The 12,550-nt window shown below is 44.5% G+C and overlaps 1 pseudogene; it reads right to left on the reverse strand.

Moving 5' to 3' along the window:
• Positions 1-464: 464 nt before the first annotated feature.
• On the reverse strand, positions 465-2,055 carry LOC144168163 (uncharacterized; annotated as a pseudogene).
• Between the last annotated feature and the right edge of the window lie 10,495 nt (positions 2,056-12,550).

The following is a 12,550-nucleotide window of genomic DNA, read 5'->3' on the forward strand; positions in this document are numbered from 1 at the left end:
GGGTAGGCTGTTTTACAATTTGGGAGAGATTAAATGTCAACATGATATCAAAGAGCACATCCGAGCATGCGCTGTGGTGTTGCATTGTTTGCCAGTTTATATCGGGTAAATTAAAATCGCCGAGCAAGATTAGCCTGGCTCCGAGAACATGCCGATGCATATACGTGTGCAATGCTTGCAAGCTATCCTTGTCTGAAGATGGGCTGCGATAAACGCAGCCAACAAATACTGGGCGAGAAGTGAAGAGAAGCTTGCAAAATATTGCCTCGACTCCGGTAACCTCAGGAAGTATTTCAAAGGAAAGGTCTTTTTTTATCAGGATGGCCACGCCTCCCCCACGTGTCGGCCTATCTTTACGAATGATAACGTAGTTGGGGGGTGTTACCTCAAAATCCTTTATGTCATTTGTCAGCCACGTTTCTGTCAAAGCTACGAAGTCCGGTTCAATTCCAAGAAGTAAGGATTCAAGCGGTACTAATTTTTGAAGCATGCTGCGGGTGTTAATGTTAAGAAATGTTACTTCTTTCGTTGGCTGCGGCGTTGTGGCTCGCCTGGTGCTTTCGCTTCGTCGTTTTTTTCATGGTTGATGCTGTGACGGCCAGCTGTTATGAGCGCAATAGCATTTGTTTCCTCATCCCATCGGTACAGATCTTCGTTCACTTTTAACTTGTCATAGACCAGAAATACTTTGTCTCCAGCTTCTTTTCTTATTTTTGCAACTTGCCAAAGCTTTTTTCTGATGTCTCTTACTCTATTTGAGAAGTCCTCTCCAACAGAGAAAGCGGTTCCTTTTAGTTTCGTGCAGTTTCTAAGAATGGTTGCTTTGTCTCGGAAGTCGAGGAGTTTTAGTATGACTGGTCTAGTTTTTTGAGCGTCTTGTTTTCCTATCCTGTGAATTCTTTCTATTGGAACGGGTTTAATCTTCAGTATATTTTTAAGTATCTGCTCCCCTATAGTTTGTTCGAGGGTTTCGGGGTTTTCGTCTGCCTCCTCCGGTACACCGTACACAAGTAAATTTGACCTTCTAGACCTGTTTTCTAAGTCGTCTATTTTTAACTCCAAGTAGTGAACGGTTTTTTGAAGATTGGTTACTTGGGAGACACAGGACGTGATCTTGTTTTCCAGTAACGTTACTTGTTCTAGTTTGGCTTCAATAGCTTTCAACCGTTCTTCTTTTATTTCTTTTATGTCATCTGCAATAACTTGAAGCTGTTTCATGATCATGGCCATATCAGGCCCCGGGTTTGTTTCAATGTCACCACTGAGCAACAGTAATTCCTTAATACAGGCACACATGTCACACAATTGTGCACACATCTGCCTAGGGCACGGCAGCACTATTAGGCATAGGTAATTTGAACGAATACATTTGCCATAACGCTTGCTCACCTGCGGCAGATAAACAAACGGGTTGAGACGTTGCATCCTGGCAGTGCTGCCGTGCCCTGTGACTTGAGTTGAGGGGTGTCCAGTCTTTATACCACTCCAGTCTGCTAGCAGCGCCGTCTTCATGTTGTGGCGATCTGCGTCAGCGCATGAAGTCACCGAAGCAGGCCTGTTTCCAGGCAAATCGCCGAGCGTAGATTCCAAGTGCGCAATGCGCACATGATGCGCTTGGTGGCTGGGAAGTGGTGCGCCGTCGAATCCAGATAGCAGAGCCGGGTCTTCGCTTCCTGCTTGCGTGAACAGCAGGACGCCAATTATCTGCGGCAGATAAACAAACGGGTTGAGACGTTGCATCCTGGCAGTGCTGCCGTGCCCTGTGACTTGAGTTGAGGGGTGTCCAGTCTTTATACCACTCCAGTCTGCTAGCAGCGCCGTCTTCATGTTGTGGCGATCTGCGTCAGCGCATGAAGTCACCGAAGCAGGCCTGTTTCCAGGCAAATCGCCGAGCGTAGATTCCAAGTGCGCAATGCGCACATGATGCGCTTGGTGGCTGGGAAGTGGTGCGCCGTCGAATCCAGATAGCAGAGCCGGGTCTTCGCTTCCTGCTTGCGTGAACAGCAGGACGCCAATTATCTGCGGCAGATAAACAAACGGGTTGAGACGTTGCATCCTGGCAGTGCTGCCGTGCCCTGTCATTCAGATGACTGAATGGCTGAAAGATTTATTTGAGAATCTTTAAGAACACCGTTTTATTTTCGGAATGCGGAATCACCTCGCTGGTGTAGGTTAGGGCGAAATTTAAAAACAACTTTTTAGGTATTCTTAAGAGCTACTGATAACAGCAAAAAGCGCTCTGATATGTGAATGGGTCACCGAGAAAAGCACGAATTCGCGAAACCACAATTTCGCCCTTTTCTTCGGTTCGGAGGGCAATTTCTGGAAAACGCGCCTTAGTGAGCACCTACTCAAGGACGCAAATAAACTCGTGAAATTTCAAGTATCTAGGTCTAACAGTTTTGGCTGGGCGTTGATGAGTCAGTCAGTCAGTCAGTCGGGCACTTCTTTTTATAGGTATAGATGACACCTTCTTCTACGGCAGACGCGTAGTTGCCGAAGGTGTAAACAGATGGCGACCGCAAAGCGAACGCGGGAAAACTCAACTGAATTTTACGCCCAAAAGGATGCAGATTAAAAAATCTCGCTGGCCTTCTAATCCGCATCTTAGGACAAAATACTGAAAGTGTTTTCAGGCAATTAAATGGGTAGCATTTTCCAGAAAAAACGAATGGGAGATAGCAACTGCTGGGTGATTATTTGTGAAAATGTAAAAACAGTGTTTTCCCGAAATCCCGCTTGCCTCTATCGGGAGGGTGTCATTGAAAAATGTTTTATAACAGAATTGAGATAAGTGAGTAAGTTGCCTGTCTCAAAAAACACCAGTTCGATATCTCCGATTGCGGGCGGTAAAAAAATTAATATGTGAAAAACAATTTTACTTCTTTTCACTCTCTCCATGGTGGAGTTTTTAAAATTATAAGAAATGTTGACCTCCAAAACAGTAATCAAAACGTGCCCTTGCAATCTGTAGCCGTTTAAAAGAGCTGTTTGGCTAGACGTGTACATAGCCTGTCAGGCCTGTTCGGGTCATCCGCCGTGTCATTTGTAAAAAACAATTTGACCCTTTTAGCTGCGTTGAAAAGCGAAATCCTTAAAAATGGTTCTGTGCATTTGTATTCATATTCTTACATATTCTGTACATATTCTAACAAAAATCACTTGGATGACTCAATCGCTGAAAGATTTATTTGAGAATCTTTAGGAACACCGTTTTATTTCCGGAATGCGGAATCACCTCGTTGGTGTAGATTAGGGAGAAATCCAAAAATCACTTTTTAGGTATTCTTAAGGGCTACTTATAACAGCAAAAAGCGCTTCGGTATGTGAATGGGTGACCGAGAAAAGCACGAATTCTCGAAACCACAATTTCGCCCTTTTCTTCTATTCGGAGGGCAATTTCTGGAAAACGCGCCTTAGTGAGCACCTACTCAAGGACGCAAATAAACTCGTGAAATTTCAAGTCTCTAGGTCTAACAGTTTTGGCTGGGCGTTGATGAGTCAGTCAGTCAGTCAGTCGGGCACTTCTTTTTATAGGTATAGATGACACCTTCTTCTACGGCAGACGCGTAGTTGCCGAAGGTGTAAACAGATGGCGACCGCAAAGCGAACGCGGGAAAACTCAACTGAATTTTACGCCCAAAAGGATGCAGATTAAAAAATCTCGCTGGCCTTCTAATCCGCATCTTAGGACAAAATACTGAAAGTGTTTTCAGGCAATTAAATGGGTAGCATTTTCCAGAAAAAACGAATGGGAGATAGCAACTGCTGGGTGATTATTTGTGAAAATGTAAAAACAGTGTTTTCCCGAAATCCCGCTTGCCTCTATTGGGAGGGTGTCATTGAAAAATGTTTTATAACAGAATTGAGATAAGTGAGTAAGTTGCCTGTCTCAAAAAACACCAGTTCGATATCTCCGATTGCGGGCGGTAAAAAAATAATATGTGAAAAACAATTTTACTTCTTTTCACTCTCTCCATGGTGGAGTTTTTAAAATTATAAGAAATGTTGACCTCCAAAACAGTAATCAAAACGTGCCCTTGCAATCTGTAGCCGTTTAAAAGAGCTGTTTGGCTAGACGTGTACATAGCCTGTCAGGCCTGTTCGGGTCATCCGCCGTGTCATTTGTAAAAAACAATTTGACCCTTTTAGCTGCGTTGAAAAGCGAAATCCTTAAAAATGGTTCTGTGCATTTGTATTCATATTCTTACATATTCTGTACATATTCTAACAAAAATCACTTGGATGACTCAATCGCTGAAAGATTTATTTGAGAATCTTTAGGAACACCGTTTTATTTCCGGAATGCGGAATCACCTCGTTGGTGTAGATTAGGGAGAAATCCAAAAATCACTTGTCAGGTATTCTTAAGGGCTACTTATACCAGCAAAAAGCGCTTCTATATGTGAATGGGTGACCAAAAGAGCATGAATTCGCGAAACCACAATTTCGCCCTTTTCTTCGGTTCGGAGGGCAATTTCTAGAAACCCCGCCTCAGTGAACACCTACTCAAGGAGGCAAAAAAACTCGTAAAATTTCAAGTGTCGAGGTTTAACAGTTTTGGCTGGGCGTTGATGAGTCAGTCAGTCAGTCAGTCGGGCACTTCTTTTTATAGGTATAGATCACACCTGCTCCTACGGGAGTCGCGTAGTTGGCGAAGGTGTCAAAAGATGGCGACCGCTAAGCGCACGCGGGAAAACTCAACTGAATTTTACGTCCAAAAGAATGCGGATTAAAAATCTCGCTGGCCTTCTAAACACATCTCAGGACAAAATCCTGAAAGTGGTTTTCAGGCAAAAAAATGGGGCGCATTTTCAAGAAAAAATGAATGGGAGTTAGCAACTGGCTAGGTGATTATTTATGAAAGCGTAAAAACACAGTGTTTTCCGGAAATCCCGCTTGCCTCTATTGGGAGGGCGTCATTGAAAAATGTTTTATAATAGTGTTGAGATAAGATAATAAGTTGCCTATCTAAAAAAAAACAGTTCGATATCTTAGATGGCGGGCGGTAAAAAATAATATGTGAAAAACAATTTTACTGCTTTTCACTCTCTCCATGGTGGAATTTTAAAAATTTTAAGAAATATTAACCTCCAACAGAGTAATCAGAACGTGCCCTTGCAATCTGTAGCCATTTGAAAGAGCAGTTTGGCAAGACGTGTGCATTACCTGTGAGGCCTGTTCGGCTCATCAGCCGTGTCATTTGTAAAAAATAATTTGACCCTTTTAGCTCCGTCGCAGAGAGAAATCCTAAAAACAGTTCTGTGCATTTGTATGAGTAACATATTCTAGCAAAAATCAGTTGGATGACTGAATCGCTGAAAGATTTATTTGAGAATCGTTAGGAACACCGTTTTATTTCCGGAATGCGGAATCACCTCGCTGGTGTAGATTAGGGCAAAATCCAATAATCACTTTTCAGGTATTCTTAAAGGGCTACTGATACCAGCAAAAAGCGCTTCTATATGTGAATGGGTGACTAAAAAAAATTCCCGTGCCTTCCCGCGAGGGGAACACGAGTAAATGCAGAGCATTGGGGCCTCAGTACTGGTTGAAGGCAGTGTTGCTTCCATCGCTTCTTCCGCGATGCTGGAGTAGCAGACACGAGTAAACGTGGGAGCGAGCGTCAACCAAGGAAGGAAGGAGCAACGCAGTGACTGAAGCACGAGCGACCGCTAGCCACTTTATTTTTGCAGCACGCGACGTAGAGGGAGAGCAGTACGGGGGGAGAGCGCGCATTCGCAAGCAGCGCGCGCCCTTCCACATCCCACCACGCTGCTATCATTTAGGCCGAGACCGCGACACAGCGAGCGGGCTGACCACGACGCATGCGCACGCCATCTGCTGTTTAGAGACAGGAGGGAAGCAGGATAGGCGCACCTGCTGCGGACGCGGAACTGTGGACGCCGTCCGACGCAGGAAGAGGCGAGGCTAAGAAATGCTCTGCATTTAAAAAGCATGAATTCGGAAAACCACAATTTCGCCCTTTTCTTGGGTTCGGAGGGCAATTTCTGGAAACCCCACCTTAGTGAACACCTACTCAAGGACGCAAAAAACTGGTAAAATTTCAAGTGTCGATGCTTAACAGTTTTGGCTGGGCATTGATGAGTGAGTCAGTCAGTCAGTCGGGCACTTCTTTTTATAGGTATAGATGACACCTGCTCCTACGGGAGACGCGTAGTTGCCGAAGGTGTCAAAAGATGGCGACCGCTAAGCGAACGCGGGAACAACTCAACTGAATTTTACGTCCAAAAGAATGCGGATTAAAAATCTCGCTGGCCTTCTAAACACATCTCAGGACAAAATCCTGAAAGTGGTTTTCAGGCAAAAAAATGGGGGGCATTTTCAAGAAAAAATGAATGGGAGTTAGCAACTGGCTGGGTCATTATTTATGAAAGCGTAAAAACACAGTGTTTTCCGGAAATCCTGCTTGCCTCTATTGGGAGGGCGTCATTGAAAAATGTTATATAATAGTGTTGAGGTAAGAGAGTAAGTTGCCTATCTCAAAAAAAAACAGTTCGATATCTTAGATGGCGGGCGGTAAAAAAATTAATATGTGCAAAATAATTTTACTGCTTTTCACTCTCTCCATGGTGGAATTTTTAAAATTTTAAGAAATATTAACCTCCAACACAGTAATCAGAACGTGCCCTTGCAATCTGTAGCCGTTTGAAAGAGCAGTTTGGCAAGACGTGTGCATTACCTGTGAGGCCTGTTTAGCTCATCAGCGGTGTCATTTGTAAAAAATAATTTGACCCTTTTAGCTGCGTCGCAGAGCGAAATCCTAAAAACAGTTTTGTGCATTTGTATGAGTAACATACTCTAGCAAAAATCAGTTGGATATCTGAATCGCTGAAAGATTTATTTGAGAATCTTTAGGAACACTGTTTTATTTCCGGAAGGCGGAACACCTCGCTGGTGTAGGTTAGGGCGAAATCCAAAAACTACTTTTTAGGTATTCTTAAGGGCTACTTATACCAGCAAAATGCGCTTTGATATGTGAATGGGTGACCGAGAAAAGCACGAATTCACGAATCCACAATTTCGCCCTTTTTTCGGTTTGGAGGGCAATTTCTGGAAAATCCGCCTTGGTGAGCACCTACTCAATGACGCAAATAAACTCGTGAAATTTCAAGTCTCTAGGTCTAACAGTTTTTGCTGGGCTTTGATGAGTCAGTCAGTCAGTCAGTCAGTCAGTCGGGCACTTCTTTTTATAGGTATAGGCTCCGTGCGCTGGTGTTTCGAGCGCGACCGCACAACCGCCAAAGACTGGTGCCGTCAAAAATCGGATGTTGGTCGGCCCGAAGGAGCGGCTGTACCGGATGGAGATTCCTCAGTCGTTGTGAAAAAGTCGAGCTAGTTGTGCGTATTTATGTAGGTATTGCTGGGTCTACGGCTCCCCCAACATTTTTAAAAGGTCGCGAGGGGGCTGACGAAAAAATAGTATATCTCGGTTCCCTTGAAATGAAGTGGAAAGCCGACAGCGATGAACCCGCGCAGTGCAACGGGCAATGTAAACAACGCCGATCCACTTCTGGCCACAACCGTTCGTTTTGCAGTTTTGTGTGAATGTGGTTTATACTGTAGGATCTTGTTTCTGTGCACACCCACTATCAACTTCGCAGGGGACCTGCGACAGCCGGCGCGCGGCGAAACTTGCATAGGCAACGCGAACTTCAACGGGAACAAAAACAGCGCGCCAGCGTACACCCCACAATCTCACCTGAGTGCTACGGAATATGACGCAGCGTAATGGTTTACCCGAAACTTCAGCGATCCCACAGGCAACCACCGCAGCTAAACGAAGGGGTCATTAATATGCGCGTCAATCATCTTGAAGCAGTGACGGTGTCGGTCGTTTTCGCTTTTTTTTTGTCGCTGAGCTTATGCCTCCCTGGTATTTTAGCATTACGTGTTGCTTATGCTTTAGCAGTCTGTATTGTTTATTCCTCTTCCGTATTATGGTGCTGATCGCTGCTTACCCCTTCCTAGGTGTACGCGCGTAGCTTTCTGCCCATGCAGCCTCGGACGCTGCTTTAACGCGGCTAGATATTGCGGCCAACTCCATACGACTAACATTCCGTTGATTCGTACTGAGCTGGAACACCGGCGTTGATACCGGCGCTAAAAATTGGCAATAGCTGCCCGATGATCACAGTTATGATTTGACGAACATAGCACCTGCATCAGCATGTTTACGCGAGCCGTGTCAATAGGCCTTGCGCGTGCAGCTTCCACCGCCTACTTCGCTTAGACTCACTGAATGCATAATAAAGTGCAGAGATGCGTGAGCCGCGGGTTTACAACAGAACACACAACCATTCACTGTACCAGCCTTTAACTAAAAGTCGCAGCCCAGGGTCACGCCTGTTATGTGTCCAACGCCACTGCGGGAAACATAAGATGGGTCTGTTGCGTTCGCTAGCTCCATCCTGACGCAGTAAACATCGTTTGTGGCGTGTAACTGGCGACCACGTTTTGAGGTTTTTTTATACAAAAAAGGAAACGAGCCAATATCTTCCATCTCTCTAAAACCTTTAGAACGAGCGCGGCGTTTCAGCAATCAGTCATCAGAGCGTAGCACGGGCAGCATGGGGAAGGGCGCAAGCGGCGACAACAACATCCGATAAATGCCTCTAGTGGCCGCAGATGGCGCTAGTTGTACAGGCGCTTGTGTCGCCAACATACCAGCGCACGGAGCCTATAGATGACACCTTCTCCTACGGGAGCACGGCCAGACTGGAGGAGCGGCGAACGCGCACTTTCATACGACCTGCGCTTCGGGTATAGTTCCCACCTTTCACCGCCGCTAGTTCGTGGCGCTACGGACCAATCATCACCGGTTGACCTACAGCACGGGCGGGGTACAGCAGCGGCGCGCGCGCATTTGCCACTGCCCTAGCCCTGGCGTGGCTACACGTGATACCTGTCCATGTAAATTTACATGTGCGCCATTAAAAAAGGCGACTCCTTCCCCCATTCTGAATTTTCGGTCTAATATGGTCAAACAGCCAAACATTATCACTCGGAAGCGCCTAATCAAAAAATTGAAAGAAACATTTTAACTCAGGGCACATGAAAAATATGCGAGGCCTTCATATCTTATCAGCGACTGTATTATATGAAAATGGTGAGACAGGCAATAAAAGCGGCATTTTTAGTGACTGAAATATCAGTTGTTATTTTTCCTTTCGGATGATGCCTTGGTTAGCGCGCGCACAGGGCATGACCAGTGACGCGAATGATTTCTCGCTGAGGGGGATACGGTTATCGCTTAGATAAACGTGTTTCTGCTGCTCACGCTCCCTTCGGGCTGAGCGGACCGCTGGCAGCGAGCGCACTGTCAAAAAACATACAGCTAAAACTCTTAATCATGCAACTAAAGTGCACAACGAGTCTTCTTTTTGGTGAGATATAGCAGCGAAGGCATTCATTGGTACCGGTGATATTCCGCGGCAGTTCCAAAACACGTGCGGCAAGCGTTATCGACTGGCTCGGCCAGAGGCGATGCGTCGACTAAGAAAAAAGAGGGTTGGGAGGGTAGAGGGTTGGTTCGCAGCGCCCTCACTCTGTCAAGAATCTGCTGTACCGTTTCCTTGTTGGGTGCGCAGGCCGTATGAAAGTGCGCAACCGCCGCTCCTCCAGCCCGGCCGTGACGGGAGATGCGTACTTGCCGAAGGTGTTAACAGATGGCGACCGCTAAGCGAACGCGGGAAAACTCACCTGAATTTTACTTCCAAAAGGAGGCAGAATAAAAAATCTCGCTGGCCTTCTAATCCGCATCTTACGAAAACATCCTGAAAGAGGTTTTCAGTCAATTAAATGGGCAGTATTTTCAAGAAAAAACGAATTGGAGATAGCAACTGGCTAGGTGATTATTTGTGAAAGGGTAAAAACACAGCGTTTTCCCGAAATCCCGCTTGCCTCTATTGGGAGGGTGTCATTGAAAAATGTTTTATAACAGCGTTGAGATAAGTGAGTAAGTTGCCTATCTAAAAAAAACCAGTTCGAGATCTGCGATGGCGGGCGGTAAAAAAATTAATATGTGAAAAACAATTTTACTGCTTTTCACTCTCTCCATAGTGGAATTTTTTAAATTTTAAGAAATATTGACCTCCAACACCGTAATCAGAACGTGCCCTTGCAACCTGTTGCCGTTTGAAACAGCAGTTTGGCTACAAGTTTACATAACCTGTCAGGCCTGTTCGGCTCATCAGCCGTGTCATTTGTAAAGAACAATTTCACCCTTTCAGCGGCGTCGCAGAGCGAAATCCTTAAAATCAGTTCTGTGAATTTCTATGAGTTACATATTCAAGCAAAAATCAGTTGGATGACTTAATCTCTGAAAGATTTATTTGAGAATCTTTAAGAACACCGTTTTATTTCCGGAATGCGGAATCACCTCGCTGGTGTAGGTTAGGGCGAAATCCAAAAACTCCTTTTTAGGTATTCTTAAGGGCTACTTATACCAGCAAAAAGTGCTTCGGTATGTGAATGGGTGACCGAGAAAAGCACGAATTCTCGAAACCACAATTTCGCCCTTTTCTTCGGTTTGGGGGGCAATTACTGGAAAACCCGCATTAGTGAGAACCTACACAATGACGCAAATAAATTCTTGAAAATTCAAGTCTCTAGGTCTAACAGGTTTGGCTGGGCGTTGATGAGTCAGTCAGTCAGTCAGTCAGTCAGTCAGTCGGGCAATTCTTTTTATAGGTATAGATGACACCTGCTCCTACGGGAGACGCGTAGTTGCCGAAGGTGTCACCAGATGACGACCGCTAAGCAAACTAGGGAAAACTCAACTGAGTTTTACGTCCAAAAAGGTGTAGTATAAAAAATCTCGCTGGCCTTCTAACCCGCATCTTAGGACAAAATTGATACAAGTGGTTTTCACGCATTTAAAAGGGCAGCATTTCAAGGAAAAACGAATGGGAGATAGCACTTGGCTGGGTGATTATTTGTGAAAGCGTAAAAACACAGTGTTTTCCTGAAATCCCGCTTCCCACTACTATGAGGGTGTCATTGAACAATGTTTTATAACAGTGTATAGATAAGTGAGTAAGTTGAATATAAAAAAAACCATAGATATCTCCGACGGCGGGCGGTAAAAAAATGTGAAAAACAATTTTACTGCTCTTCACTCTCTCCATGGTGGAACTTTTAAAACTGAATTGAAATATTGACCTTCAACACCGTAATCAGAACGTGCCTTCGCAATCTGTAGCCGTTTGTAATGTAAGGCCTGTTTGGCTCATCAGCCGTGTCATTTGTAAAAAACGAATTTGACCCTTTTAGCGGCTTCGCAGAGCGAAATCCTTAAAAACGGTTCTGTGCATTTGAATGAGTAACATATTCTAGCAAAAATCAGTTGGATGACTGAATCCCTGAAAGATTTATTTGAGAATCTTTAGAAACACCGTTTTTTTCCGGAATGCGGAATCACCTTGCTGGTGTAGAAATCCAAAAACTAGTTTTTAGGCATTCCTAAGGACTACTTATACCAACAAAAAGCTCTTCTATATGTGAATGGGTGACCGAGAAAAGCACGAATTTGCGAAACCAAAATTTCTCCCTTTTCTTCGGTTCGGAGGGCAATTTTTGGAAAACCCGCCTTAGTGAGCACTTACTCAATGATGCAAATAAACTCGTGAAATTTCAAGTCGCAAGGTCTAACAGTTTTGGCTGGGTGTTGATGAGTCAGTCAGTCAGTCAGTCGGGCACTTCTTTTAATAGGTATAGATGACACTTGCTCCTACGGAAGACGCGTAGTTGCCGAAGGGGTCAACAGATGGCGGCCGCTAAGCAAACGCGGTAAAACTCAAGTGAGTTTTAAGTCTAAAAGGATGCAGATTAAAAAATCTCGCCGGCGTTCTAATCCGCATCTTAGGACAAAATCCTGAAAGTCGTTTTCAGGCAAATAAATTGGTAGCATTTTCAAGAAAAAAACGAATGGGAGATAGCAACTGGCTGGGTGATTATTTGTGAAAGCGTAAAAACACAGTGTTTTCCCGAAATCCCGCTTGCCTCTATTGGGAGGGTGTCATTGAAAAATGTTTTATAACAGTGTTGAGATAAGTGAGTAAGTTGCCTATCTAAAAAAACCTGTTCCATATCTCCGATGGCGGGCGGTAAAAAAATTAATATGTGAAAAACAATTTTACTGCTTTTCACTCTCTCCATGGTGGAATTTTTAAAATTTTAAGAAATATTGACCTCCAACACCGTAACGAGAACGTGCCCTTGCAATCTGTAGCAGTATGAAAGAGCCGTTTGGCTAGACGTGTACATAATCTGTCAGGTCTGTTCGGGTCATCAGCCGTGTCATTTGTAAAAAAACAATTTGACCCTTTTAGCGGCGTCGCAGAGCGAAATCCTTAATAACGGTTCTGTGCATTTGTATGAGTAACACATTCTAGCAAAAATTAGTTGGATGACTCAATCGCTGAAATGTTTATTTCAGAATCTTTAGGAACACCGTTTTGTTTCCGGAATGCGGAATTCCCTCGCTGGTGTAAGTTAGGGCTCAATACAAAAACTACTTTTTAGGTAT

This window comes from Haemaphysalis longicornis, unplaced genomic scaffold (assembly GCF_048455015.1).
Source record: "Haemaphysalis longicornis isolate Haplotype H1 unplaced genomic scaffold, Haemaphysalis longicornis Haplotype H1 scaffold_2, whole genome shotgun sequence".
In the NCBI taxonomy this organism is placed as follows: Eukaryota; Metazoa; Arthropoda; class Arachnida; order Ixodida; family Ixodidae; genus Haemaphysalis; species Haemaphysalis longicornis.